General features: G+C 37.6%; 1 long non-coding RNA gene across 2 annotated transcripts in view; it reads left to right on the top strand.

Annotated features, from left to right (window-relative positions):
• Positions 1–14,116, top strand: part of LOC135226961 (uncharacterized) — a 214,010-nt gene that overhangs the window by 192,331 nt on the left and 7,563 nt on the right. The window lies entirely within an intron of this gene.

The raw sequence follows: 14,116 nt of genomic DNA, 5'->3' as shown, positions 1-14,116 counted from the left end.
CTCTCTCTTCTCTCTCTCTCTCTCTCTCTCTCTCTCTCTCTCTCTCTCTCATAAACACTTTCCCGGTAAGTAACACGGTATTCTCATTATTATGGAAGTGTCGGAGATAGTTATTTTTTCTGAATAGCAGTCTTAGAATAATGGTGTAACAAATAATGTAAATATCTGAGAAGAATTCCTATATAAATCTAAAAATATATAATCTTGAAAGATAAAATTCCTATTTATTTCCAAGAATGTATAATAAGTTATTAGAAGTTATTCTATATCGTTTAAATATAAAGCATGATTGACATAAAGTACTAAATACATTTGTAAATCTCCCATAGTCAAGAGTTTTATAAGTCTAAGTGTATGTCTGAAAGGTAAAATCGAGACAAGACAAATTCTATGCTAGTCTTATATAAGAGCTCCCAAAGCGTTCATAAATCATAATTTCTAAAACTTCGTATGGTATTCCTTGTCGACTGGTTACTTGGTTATTGCTATAAATATCATTCAGAAATAGGGTTAATATATAATCAGTGATGTGCTCATTTACTACCATTATTGCAATTGCGTCTACTGGAAAGTTATGGTTGTACAATTAGAGGGTATGTATCTTGGTAAATATCTCTCCCTCTCTCTCTCTCTCTCTCTCTCTCTCTCTCTCTCTCTCTCTCTCTCAAAAATAATAAATCTCAATTTATTATTTTTGCGGAAACATAAAAATGATCAACATTTTCATGATTAGTTTTCTGGCGAATATGCAAATAATTGTTAACACTAATATTCAACTGTGAGGTAGATGTGTTTCGTGGATTCAAACAGAAAAAAAAAATTTACGTCGTCCGCAATCAGTGAAGTACTCATACCTCTGGCAATAGTAAACCCCAATATATAGTGCATATCATATGTTTATTTATTTGTGATGCTACATTAATTAAATATTATATATATTACGGATGACTACTATCAAAATGTTATCATAAAACTAAAACAGGTTAATTTGTAAGAAAACAACAAAGAAACGACCTGTTACAATGATTGTTTACGTTTTCGTGCGTCTGGTAGCATACTACAGATAACTCTCATCTGAAAATGCTCCGGGTTCTGGGGACGCGTGAGATCTCATCCCAGTCGTAGTCAAAGGGTTAACATCCATTCATATGGCCATTTGTTAGGCACGGTGGATGTTTATTTTTATCTTTTATTGGTGGATGATTATTATTAATTTTTCTGGATTGGGATTTGTGTGTGCATAAATATATTAATGTTACTGAGGTCGGGGAAGATCATGAGGTATAAGGGTTTTCATAAAGAAAGCAAAATGGCTGACACAAGTGGTATGCAGACTCTGGTTCACCGGATTACAAATGTTAATGCGTGTGTGAGCCCATTCCATGGGGTTGTAGATGGAGTTCTTTCACAACCAGTGCAAATTTTTATTGAAGGGGTGAATAACTATTTGAGTGCCAAAGGGATTACAGATGATATAGAGGAGTTCATGGAGGCGAAAGCCTTGCTATATTTCAATAAGGGTGATCTTTCCTTTCGTTGTCGGAGCTTTCAATATGCAAAATGCCAGTCATGGACCGATTTACAGCCATTTTTAAGAGCAGCTTATGGCTCAAAGGAACACGGGGATATGGTGAGAGATTTAAGAGGGCAATATAAAATCCAGAAAGGCACAACTAGCCTCATTGAACATAGCTCAAAGCTTTTTGACTCAGCGTTCGAATGGATAGATAAATTGAAAACCTCTAAATGGGTTAAAGGGGGTAAGGTCTTACTCGACAATTTACATAAACAGATCCATTTTGCAATGCTATTACATGACGTACCGTATGCAATAGTGGACACTTTTGATGAAAAGAATGAACCTACATGAGACGAAGAATTAATTTATGCCCAAATTCAGAAACATATGTCCAAATGTCCCACTGTAGATAGTACATCTTTTAATGGGACCAATCCGAGAAATACGCTGCAAAGAAACACCGAAGTTCCTTCTCCCCGTTTTTGTGCAAAAGTAGAATAAAATAGAAGATCAATCGATCAAAGGCAACAATAGTTGTGTTGCTACAATTGTAATAAACCAGGGCACACAAAGAAAGTATGTAGAGTCAAATATTGTGGAATGTGTAAGAGTGTGGATCACAATTGGCCATCTTGTCCGTCTCAGATATGGAAAGATGGGAGACCTACACCTCAAAGTTCTGGGAGTTATAATACAAGAACTTCCCAGGCGGGTCACTTAAGAGGGCAAAGGGATCAGCGAAATTTTTGGAAAGCCGATCGACAAAAAGGGAACAGATGATTTGTACGTGCCATTGTGATCTCGTGGGGGACGCCCCAGAGCCCAGACCTATAGTTTATGGAACAGTGGAGGATGTTGATATCCCGGTCTTCATAGATACCGGTGCGAGTATCAACCTAATGGATGATAATTTGTATCAATCCATGTTCTCCCATTACCCTTTGAAGCCCTCAATGAAGACGGTGTGTCATGTGCAAGCCCATAGATTAAACACCCTGGGTTGTCTTAGAATACAGTTTACTCTGGGTGATAGAGTGTTAATAGAACCATTTTTGGTTATAAAAGGGGTTGCGCTGGGCATCAGACTTTTACTGGGTCATCCTGCATGTAGGAGACACAAGATTTCGGTCCATGCGGGTGTTAGTGGTATAACGGTTGGAATACCTGGTGTTTTTCTCCCTTATGAGGATGTAATTGAAACTGAGGATATGGAGGTTATTGAATAATGGGGTGCGTTTGGCAGTGCTAATGGTGATGATGCTGGGGATATGGGGAGTGGTGATACAAAACCCTGTTACGAACCGTGAGAGGTCCGCTTCAGGTTCAATATAATGATAAATAAAAAGAATTCAACACCAACAGTTGAAACTGGGGATACGAATATAGAAAGAAACTCTAACACAACAAAGGTTTATTTACAAGCTTACTAACAAAGATAAATGCAGAATGGTATCTCCTATTTACATAAAAAAAGGCAAAATCTTACAATGCGTGAACTGGGGAAACGGTAGGGTAATGAAAGAACTTGCCGGCCAGTTTTACGACTCGAAGTGATGGCTTCATAAAAGGAGAACTGCAATTGCAGACGACTTCTTGACTCCGCATTGCAGAAAATAATGTCCATTCTTGATGTTCGAAGGGCAGGAACTCCCCAAAACCTCTTGTAGAACGTTTCTTCTCTGAAGTCTTACTCTACGTCGAAATGGCTTGGTCGTCCACTCCTGACGACGACTTGACCAGAATTTGACCCAACTCTTGAGCGACTTTTCCTCTCTGATCCTTCATATGTTCCTTCTCCTCTTATCTCTCTCAGATGATCTCTGATCTCTGCTGCTGAGCTCTCACTGATAATCTGATCTGTGGCTCTTACTGATGATCTACCTTCTCCTACTTCGTCAGTCGTATTTATACGGTGACCTGGGGGCGGGGCCTACGGGGGAGGCGGAGCACGAACGTCACAGACTCCCGAGATTACTAGAACTTCTTAGAAGGATCTGGACGAAATATTACATCAGAAATCGCGGCGTTCCTCACGTCACGTCGGCGCCTGTCAAGTTCCCCAACACTCCTGCCGATTCTAGAACCATCATGAGAACAGGCGCCTCCAACACACGTTCGAATGCCTCCTTGCTGCAGAACTTCTCGAAGATGCGTTTTCCTTTCCTTTATCTTTCTTTGCTATACAGCAATTACCATAACAAACCCACACTGATGATACGGGGAATAACTGTGGTGATGTTAAACGGGATATTGGGGGCCACAGTGGTAACAATTTTGGTGGATGTGACAATGGCATTATGGGCAGTGATACTGATACTGATGTTGATATTATTACTGATACTAACAAAGGGTGGATGTAATGAGAACCACGGGTGGTGATATTTATGGGATCATGGAGTGAGGAAGTACTAACCACAAATATAAATGTGTTTTGTCAGAGGATGTTTTAATGCCTGGTTCAAAGACTATTGTAAAAGTCAAGTTGAGGGAAGTGAGAAAACCCGCGGATGTGTGCGTAATTGAGGGTAGTGAGAAACTAAGAGGGATTATTAGCACTGCATCAGTGAACACTGTATCAAACACTGGTGTTACATGGATAGAATTACTGAACTGTAATGATGGTTAGGAAGTACCAAAGGAATACATATGTGGTAGATCTCCAAGATTGGAGTAATGACAGTGGTTCAGTGGCTATTGTAGAGGGGAAATCTGAGTTTTCAGAGGCAGAAATGCAATCAAGGAAGCGAATGTTAGAAAACATTTAGCTAATGCAGATTATAATGAGCATGTTGAAGCGGTAAACGAGCTCTTGGCAGAATTTGGGGATACAGTAGCTTTACAAGGTGATAAACTGGGATTGACTAATGTGTTAGAGCATTAGGTAAACTTGGAGAAAGGCACAAAATCTATTTATATTCTTGCATACCGCATACCTTTGAAATTCAGAGAACAGGTAGAGAAAGAGGTCAATAAATGGGAAGAGGAAGGTATCATTAGGCCTAGAGTGTCTCCATACAACTTTCCTCTGTTAACAGTACTTAAGAAGGACGGTTCTGTCGGTGTATGCGTCGATTTTAGACATTTAAATAAAAAAACAATCTCTGACTGTTATCCAGTCGCATGCATACCAGATCTTTTATTGAAATCTGGGGACATAATATTTATAGCTCAATTGCTTTAGCGCAGGGTTTTCTGCAGGTCCCTCTTATTGAGAGTAGTAAGGAATATACGGCCTTTTCAGTGCCCAAGGGACACTATGAATTTACGAGGATGCCGTTCGGTTTATCGGGCAGTCCAATGACGTTTACCAGGTTGGTGAACACAGTTTTGCACGGGTTATTGGGTAAAAATGTTTTTGTGTACATGGATGATATATTGGTTGCAACAGACTCAATCGTGCAACACCTGGAAGTGCTTAAGAAAGTACTTGGGAGGCTTAGATTAGCAGGGTTGAAAATTAAGCTAGCTAAGTTTTCGTTCTTGAAAAAGCAAATGACATATTTAGGCCATGTCATATCTAAGGAAGGGGTTAGAGTAAATGACGATAAACTCAAAGCAATAGCGGATTTTTGCATCCCGAGATCAAAGAAAGAAATTAAGTCATTCCTAGGCATTGCCGGTTTCTTCCGTAGGTTTATGAAAGGGTTTTCTAACATAGCAGCTCGTCTAAAAGATTATATTGCGGGGTGACGTTCAGTTTCAATGGGGGAAACCCCAGAGTGATAGTTTTCAGAAACTTAAGGATGCGTTAATGAATCCCCCAGTTCTGAAATTTCCAGATTTCAGCAAACCATTCACATTAGTGATTGATGCCAGTCAGGAGGGTATAGGTGCTTGCCTTATACAAATGTTTGATGGGAAATTCAATCCCATAGCCTTTTATAGCAGGAAGTTTAGGACAAAGGGCAGCAATGAGCTATTAATGGCTACCATACATAAAGAAGCCTATGCAATAGTATCAAGTTTGGTTCATTTTAAAATGCTACTGATGGGGAATAAAGTAGAAGTCATTACAGCCAACAAGCCATTATTGGATCTTTTTAATAAGCCCAATTTGTCGCCTAAAAGAGCTTGATGGTTCTAACTATCAGGGACTTCGAATCAAAGCTCAAATATATAGAAGGCAAATTAAATGTAGTAGCAGACACCCTTAGTAGAAGTTTTCATGACACGGAAGGATCTCACATTGCGCTAGTCACTAACGATTCTATACAATGACAAATGAGTCTCATAGAGCAAAGGCAAGATGCAGATGAAATTTTGGCGGATGCAAAAGCGTTTCTTAGAGGGGAATTAGTCAGGAAACGTTATAAGTTGCCTTTTTCGAGTTTAGAATTAGAAGGAATCTGTTGGTCAGGAAAATTAAATATAAATTGAGGACTAGTGAAAGTAAAGGAGACATGACACAGATCGTAATTCCGAAAGTCCTAATTCCAGTGGTTTTGAATATAGTACATTGCAGGTTCGGTAGTCCGCACTTGGGGATAGAAAAAACGTATAATGAGGTTCGTGATAAATATATTTGGAAAAATATGGGGAAAGATGTGGAAAATGTTGTGAAAAACTGTACAGTATGCAATGCTTGCAAACCTGCAAGGATAACTTCCTACAAATTAGGGTCATATCTGATACCAAGTAGACCTTTTCAGAGAACACATATGGATATCCTAGGAAATTTTTGTGAATCTAGATATGCGAATAAGTACCTGTTAGTAGTAAGAGATGAACTTATGAGGATAGTAGAAATTTTTCCACTTGTGTATAAAACAGCTATAGCAATTTTTAATGGTATCATTTGCAGATATAGCTCACCCGAGGTTTTATTGACCAACAATGGCAGAGAATTTGTAAAAAAACTTTAGAATGTTTGGCGGAAGTCATGGGGATACAGAAAGTAACAATTATTCCATAAAGACCTAAAGCTAATGGGTTGTGTGAACGAGTGAACAGGAAAGTGCTCGAAGCTCTCAGGAAGACTTTATGTGGTAATGATAAAAACTGGGATAGATATAATGATGTTGTTAGACATAATATTAACACTATGGTTAGTGATTCCATTAAAATGTCTCCATTTGAAGCTTTGTTTGGTTGCCCAGCACGAGGCACATTTGATCTGTTAACTATACCTCATCATGATCTGTTAACTATACCTCACATGGGGAAGATACAAACGAAGCATTAATTTCCACAGCGAAGGAGAGACATGCTTGCCTCAGCCGTAATCTCGAGGCCACGACCCGAGAAATAGAAGAGAGAAGTAATAGCAGGACATCTGATCCTAAAATCAATGTTGGAAACAAGGTATTTCTGAAAATCAATGTGAGAAATGAACTAAATTACAAATTGGATCCGAAATTTGAGGGTCCTTTTAGAGTCGTTGAGGAAAAGACTGGAAACATTTATAGTCTTAGAGGAAAAAACAGGTCAGTCGAAATTAACCCATATATCAAAACTGAAAAGAGTTGGTTGTGGTAACTAATATGATGTCGCGCAGTTGCATTTTTTCCTGGTTTTGCTAACTGATGGTGAAATGTGTTTAGTCAGTTTAATTCAATGTTTTTTTCTCTTTCATTTCTTCTACGATTTTTCTTATTATGCGCAAACTGCGGCGATTTGGCGTAAAAACCCGAGGTAATTAATTCACGAGGAAAATCAGGTTGGAAAGAATGGCAAATTTCTGTTAAGCTGAGAAATATTATAACAGGCCCGTGTGGTGGTTCCTGGCGGTATGGGTTTATTGGGACTGAATTTTTTGTGGCTATAATCTTTGGTGGTGGATTTTTTTTTTTTTTTTTTTTTTTTTTTTTTTGTGGTTATAGTTTTTGGCGGTGATCTGTGGTTTTTCGAGCCAAAGACGGGGGTATTGTGGTTCTTGCGGTTTTATGGGTCCCTATGAAGGGGTTGTATTTTTATATTCACCAGTGGTTATATTTAGTGGTATATAATTGTTGAATTGTGGTTTTCTGTGGTTTATATCCCAACTAGATGGTTATGCAGTTTTATATACATGTGGTTTATGTTTTCGAATGGTTTATGTTTTCGAAGACAATTTTTGGGTACCTTTGTGGGTGCCCTAGGGATAATTTTGTGGAATATGGTTATATAGTATCAGTAAAGAATTTTTGGGCCATTTGAAAGAATAACAATTTCTGAGGTTGCAAGTCTGATTAGACAAGTCTCTAGTGCGATTTTTGCACTTGAGGTTTACACAGGTGGATTAATGCTGATAATGCTGTGATGAGACCGGTTGCTTATTTTTCCTTTTAGAGTTGATTACTTGGAGATTTGCAGTGTTTTCAATGATGTCGATTATGACATTCCATTGGGATTAATGTAAAGGGTCAATTCCGGTCGATGGGATATGTTGCGGCAGCAAATTCAGTTACGATACATACTGTGTTTATGTGGAAAAGCACTGGATTATATATGTGTTTTTTCCATGTATATTTTGTAATGGGAAAAGTTGAATTATTATTATTTTTTTTTTTTTCCTACAAAGGATATTTGTAATCGGGGTTAAGCTTTACATAGCATTTCTATTATAGACAGGAGGTAGAATTTATCGGGAGATATGTGTCAGATAGAAGGGGTATTCGGCATTATATTTGAGAGATGTTAACTGTAAACAGTACAGAGGTTTTGCTGCATAGACATTATGGGGGTTTTGATCGTATATTTGTCAGATAAAGGATTAATTATGAGGATTCAGTGGGTAAAGATCATATTTTGTTTTAGTGAGGAATAGTTAATAATTGACTATGAGATTGGATATATTAGTTAATGACAGATTCGTGTTGTAAAGCAAGACTTTAGTTATTCTATGATCATGTAGACTCTTCAAATACGGACACGATGACTTTAGAGAATTCCCAACTTCACGCGATGGTGATGACGGAAACGGCTTGGTTCTACAGTACCAGAGGTCGAATCTACACATGAGCGGCGATGTAATGGATCGCCTTTGCAATGGATGAGATGTTGTCGGTGGATTGTCTCAGGATATGTGCTGGGACAAATCAGGAGTCTACAATCTTCTACGATGTGGGTGCGAGACGCACTTGCATGGAAGTCACGGGATATTTCGTTGACAACGAGGTGGTGGTTACGTTTCCTTCATCGGAAGACATTGAATCTACAGTTCAGTAACGGGGGTGTTGGATACACCTACAGGGGTTGCAGACGCTGAATAATGGCACATGCTGAATTGTTTCAAGATGGTTCACGTGCTCAGCCGGGGTCTACAATTATTCAACAAAGGTGTTCGTGAAACACTTAGGTACATGAAACCACGAGGCGGTTCAAGTTCCGCCTATCTTGGAGACGGTTACGGTCCTACCATTGCAGGATAATTACGAGAATGAATTCTTCTTTGACGAATGCTACACAGCTCAAGTGATTGCGGTTATGGTATCCATAGTGATAGTCGAAATATGTGTTATAGGGGCTATCTTGCAAACATTTTGAACCAGTATATACCAGTTGCTGATGTGGTGTGCAACGGGAATGCACAAAAGACTTTGGTGGCCGAGCCATCTTAAAAAGGGTGTGGTAATGAATGGTTAATCTCAGCTTTTTCTGGTTAGAGACAGGGCACTTGGTGACAAGCGCTATGCTCCTTGAAGAATGCTGAAATGAAAAACAGCCAGGAAGGATGACCAATGCAATCAGAAATCACATGGTTGGGACATGCGGCACCCATCGTTGCTAGGCGGCCCGCAGGGCGTGTCTGCATGTGTGCTCGTAGCGTATGATATATGGGTTTGATGATAGGTAATGAAAAGAAAAGAGGACACTCTTTGATTACTTGTGACAGTGTGCAGAACATACCTGGAAGAGGTTTGAGAAGACCCATCGAATAAGGTAACGTAAGATAAGACTTTGAAAAAGTTTACCTTTGGAGTGAAAAGATGAAAGAGAAGTGTGGTGCGTACACATTCATTTTGAATAACTTTCACATGTACAGTAGTGTAATAAGTATGATCTCTCTATTTTAGATGGGTTCTATGTCGCCATATAAGAGAATGGGTTCTCTTGAGACTTACTTGACTATTAAAAATGGTGTAGTTAATCAGATACAGTGATATTTAAGGGGGTACTTACTTAAACCAACCTGGTTCAGGAGAGGAAAATGACAGTTTACGGTTTTTTGGGGGGTCAGACTTTATTCATTTAATTCTACTTTAATGTATTCATTTTGTTCCATGTTAATGTTAGTTTGTTTGGGAAATAAAAAGTATATTTTTGTATCTACGAGGGTTTATTAGCCTAATCTTCCATTTCAGTTTCAGCCACAGATCTAGGGTAGGCAGTTGCCTGTTAGCAGTTTCTTTCAATTGTCTAAACGAGTATCATTTGGTTCTAAAACTCTTTTAAGATATATAAAAATATATATATATATATATATATATATATATATATATATATATATATATATGTGTGTGTGTGTGTGTGTGTGTGTGTGTGTGTGTGTGTGTGCGTGTGTGTGTGTGTGTCTGGGTGTGGGTGTGTGTGTGCCTGTGTGTCTGTGTTTTTATGCAAATATGTATATACAACTATTCACGCTTGGCTTTTATCATCACAAATATTAGTTACAAACATCGTTTAATATTAAATTTACTGTACCTCAGGAATACTTATACTTACACTTTCGGTAAAATACAAGTAATAAATGTATCTGGCTACGCCGTATACATTTATTAACTGTAATTCCTATAACTGAATCACGAAAATATAGACTTAATGAATATGTAATTGAAGACAAATTCCACGAAGGAAAGAGAAACGTTGGAGTAAGTAGCTTTCTTTGTAAGCTTTTTTTTTATCTTTCGTCAGTCGAAAGGCCTTGCACAACTTCATCGTTTCTCTTTCCTTCGTGGAATTTGTCTTTACACACACACACACACACACACACACACACACATATATATATATATATATATATATATATATATATATATATATATATATATATATATATATGTGTGTGTGTGTGTGTGTGTGTGTGTGTGTGTGTGTGTGTGTGTGTGCGCGCGTGTGTGTGTGTGTGTGTGCGTGTGTGTGTTTTGCCACTAATGCACAAGTAACTTTTTTCACTCGCAAATATCACTTAATGTCGAATCCACTTATCCCTCAGTGTACCTTATGTCCAAAGGAAATTATACCATTATAAGTACATCTACCTTGTCAAGATTCGAACCTGTGCCTTCTGGTTATAGTATAGCCATAAACAGTTATAGTAGAGTTAGTACAGTTATAAGTTCATGATCTCTTTGCTACGTAGTAAGTTCTTTGATAAGAATAATCGAACTCCTTTATCTTATTCAGAAAATCCAAATATAGTTTAATGAGATGCAAATTGTGTTTGTATTCTGAGATTGAAACTAAATACCAGCGAGTATTTGAATTAGCCGAGTGATGGAAAAAGTTATTCATGTTGAAACTTAGTTCCTACAAAACGAACTATTTAGGTCAAATAAATGATTGATTGGTTGGTTTCTATTAGGCATTACGGCAATGGAATGCAGCTTAAAATGCTATGCACGCTATTTTAACACTTCTTTATTCTTAATGAATACGTTTACACCATTAAATTAAATTCCAATTATTAATTTGTAAAAATTCCAAAATGTATAATATTAATCCTTTCAAGAATGTCCACTTTATCGACAAACCCCCATATCCTTTCACTTTACAAACAATTACCTTTTCTGAATATTTCAAGCAATAGAGAGCAGTTACCTTACTCATCCCGGCACCCTGAGAGGAATCATACTTTCCGGTCGGCGAGACTAAGGCATTCATTCAACTAGCACTATACTATCCGAATGTTTAATTAAGGGGACCATGTCGTTGCCCGATTCACAAATACGTTCATACACACATAACATATTCTAACTTACATTGTCCGAAATGAAGTACTGATGTCAGAATTAGACTTGATATTCATAGAATCCAGTGATATTGGCGCACACTATTTGGTTTGCAAATATTTCCCATTGTATATACCTTAATTATAATTGATATTATCATGATGATAAATATTAAAATCTAACCCCAACAGCATCATCTCATACCTACATTCTCATTTTTTTAATATAGAGAAAATAAACAACCCTTAGTTACTATTTTTAATGAAAACACCTTTAGCAAATAACGCAGCATGATTGCATCAACCATCACATCCTTCCAAGAATGTTCCGCTCTGTCTTATTATGTGAACTCATTATCTTCGGCAACAAAAGTTCGGATGACGCGCAAAACTTTGTTGTCATTACCTTGAGGCATCAGGTACGTGAAAAATTACCGAGGAATAAACAAAGCTTTTTAAACAGCCCGGCAGCCTCTTACTAATTATGAGTTACTTAACCGCGGACTTCGAAGCAAATATATGAGACGGAAGATCTTCTTTTGTTTGTCCAAAGAAACGACTTCAGACACAGAAACGGAGCTCGAAATCTTTTTGTGTTGGTTTTGTTATGTTTTGATTACTGAATGTTTTCTATTCATTTGAATTTTCCCATACCGGCAACTCTTAATTCATTATTACATTATTTACTTTTCATCTGATCTACCAAATCTAACTGTTCCTGCCTCATTATAGTTATTTATACAAGAATGCATATGTTGTTCATTCATATTTCGTTATTTCGTTAAGCACTAGAGTATGGAGAAGGAGAGGAACTTTAACTCCAGTGTTAATTGGAGTACACACTGAATACCTACGCAGACGCATATTACAGGCAATTTTAAACCTGGAAGTACTGCATTCTTCAAAAAGCCTATGTCAAAATGAGAAACAGTCCTGGCCCGTAGGCTCTTTTCTTTTTCTTTATCCATTACCGAATTAAAAACTTTCGCGACGACGGAGAATAGGAACGAGGAAAACTCAGAGAAAAAGGAAAGCTAAAACCGTTCTTTCTTCTCCCGGATTCGGGGGAAAATGGGGCCGAGTTTGAGATGACTTGGAGGAACTTCTAAAAGAAAAACACGTCCACGGGAATTGAATTTGATTCCGCCGGACTCCGCTGCCTCCCTCGATGAGGAGAGAGGCCGCCGCCGGGCCCTCCAAGACTTCACAGGCAAAGCAATTTCCATCTTCCTTCGCTCCTCTTATTCCTCCTCTTCTTCCAAGATTGCCTCCACCATCACCACCTGCTCTTCTTCGCCTTCCTCTTCTTGGTTTTCCCTTCATATGAAGTCTCCTCCTGCTTCTGCCAGTCTCTTCTTTCTTTCTCTTAAACCATTTTAACAATTTTGTTTATTCGTAGCTCATTAACATAATAGAACGCAGGCAAAAGGTTATGGGTAGCTCTCTCTCTCTCTCTCTCTCTCTCTCTCTCTCTCTCTCTCTCTCTCTCTCTCTCTTTTACTCTGTCTTCCTCCTCCTCCACTTCTCGCTGACTTCCCCGAAACAAGGTAATCCAATTTATGTTCACCTTACATTCTCTCTTCTCTCTCTCTCTCTCTCTCTCTCTCTCTCTCTCTCTCTCTCAACCTTTCGACGGAAACTCCAACCTTCAGAACTCCAAGGAGCAACAGAGATTAGTCTCGTATGTGCCGCCAGAGATCTTCCCTCCTTACGCAGGATTTGTTGCTGATTTTTCTCACTACTTTTTTAAGCTGGTTAGCCAGATTGCGTCCCACAGCGATAGTCTGATTGGGATATCTGTCTTTCTTATTTCCTGTTTACTCAACTGCTTACTGAGATCTATTACTTCGCCTTTTTTATTTATCCTGAACTGTTCAGTAACAAATGGACGTCAGATGGATTACATCTCGCTGATGTGTTAGATTTATCCTATGCTTTTCCTTTCCGTTTGCGATGTTTCTTCTTTTCACAAGTTTTCTGTAGGTGATGTTTACTCAGATACTTGTGTTGAATATTGTTTTATTCTGTTTTAATTCTGTTTATTATTTTCTAAACCCACCAATAAATGAACTGAAAATTTTTTGGAGATATCCCGAAATGGGTTGTCTCCTTCTAGCTGGAGACGAATGTGTATATATATATATATATATATATATATATATATATATATATATATATATATATATATATATATATATATCCAGTGTAGCACGAAGGGACGCGTGCTTGCTTGAGAATATCACAAAATCCACGTAAGAAGGTGAGTGAAAACCTGGGCTTTGAACAACTACTTTCGTAATGTATTCTACATTTTCAAGTTCAACTTGCAAATGTTGAGAGAGAGAGAGAGATCTATATATATAGGTATACATATAATACATATACGTATGTGTATATTTATATATATATATATATATATATATATATATATATATATATATATATATATATTTATACGCGTCCTTTATAAGCATACGTGAAGCTTCTTTTCCGTTGTAACTTAGACAAGGAGTGTTTACATGTGGATGGTATCTTGGCATTATTAACAACATCTTAATTTCTCTGGTTTTTACCTTTAATTTATTTTTAATTTATTTTTAGTTTTCATTTATACACTGTTAATTCATTTTCCTAATCATATTGCCTTTGTTCGTGAATCCTTATGTACTATATTCTACGGTTTCTGGGGTTATCAAATTATTATAAGTTATTATCTGGGTCATTGAAGG

The sequence above is a fragment of the Macrobrachium nipponense genome, chromosome 15 (genome assembly GCF_015104395.2).
Source record: "Macrobrachium nipponense isolate FS-2020 chromosome 15, ASM1510439v2, whole genome shotgun sequence".
NCBI lineage: Eukaryota > Metazoa > Arthropoda > Malacostraca > Decapoda > Palaemonidae > Macrobrachium > Macrobrachium nipponense.
The sequence above is the reverse complement of the archived record's forward strand: the minus strand, read 5'-3'. Positions and strand labels throughout refer to the sequence as shown.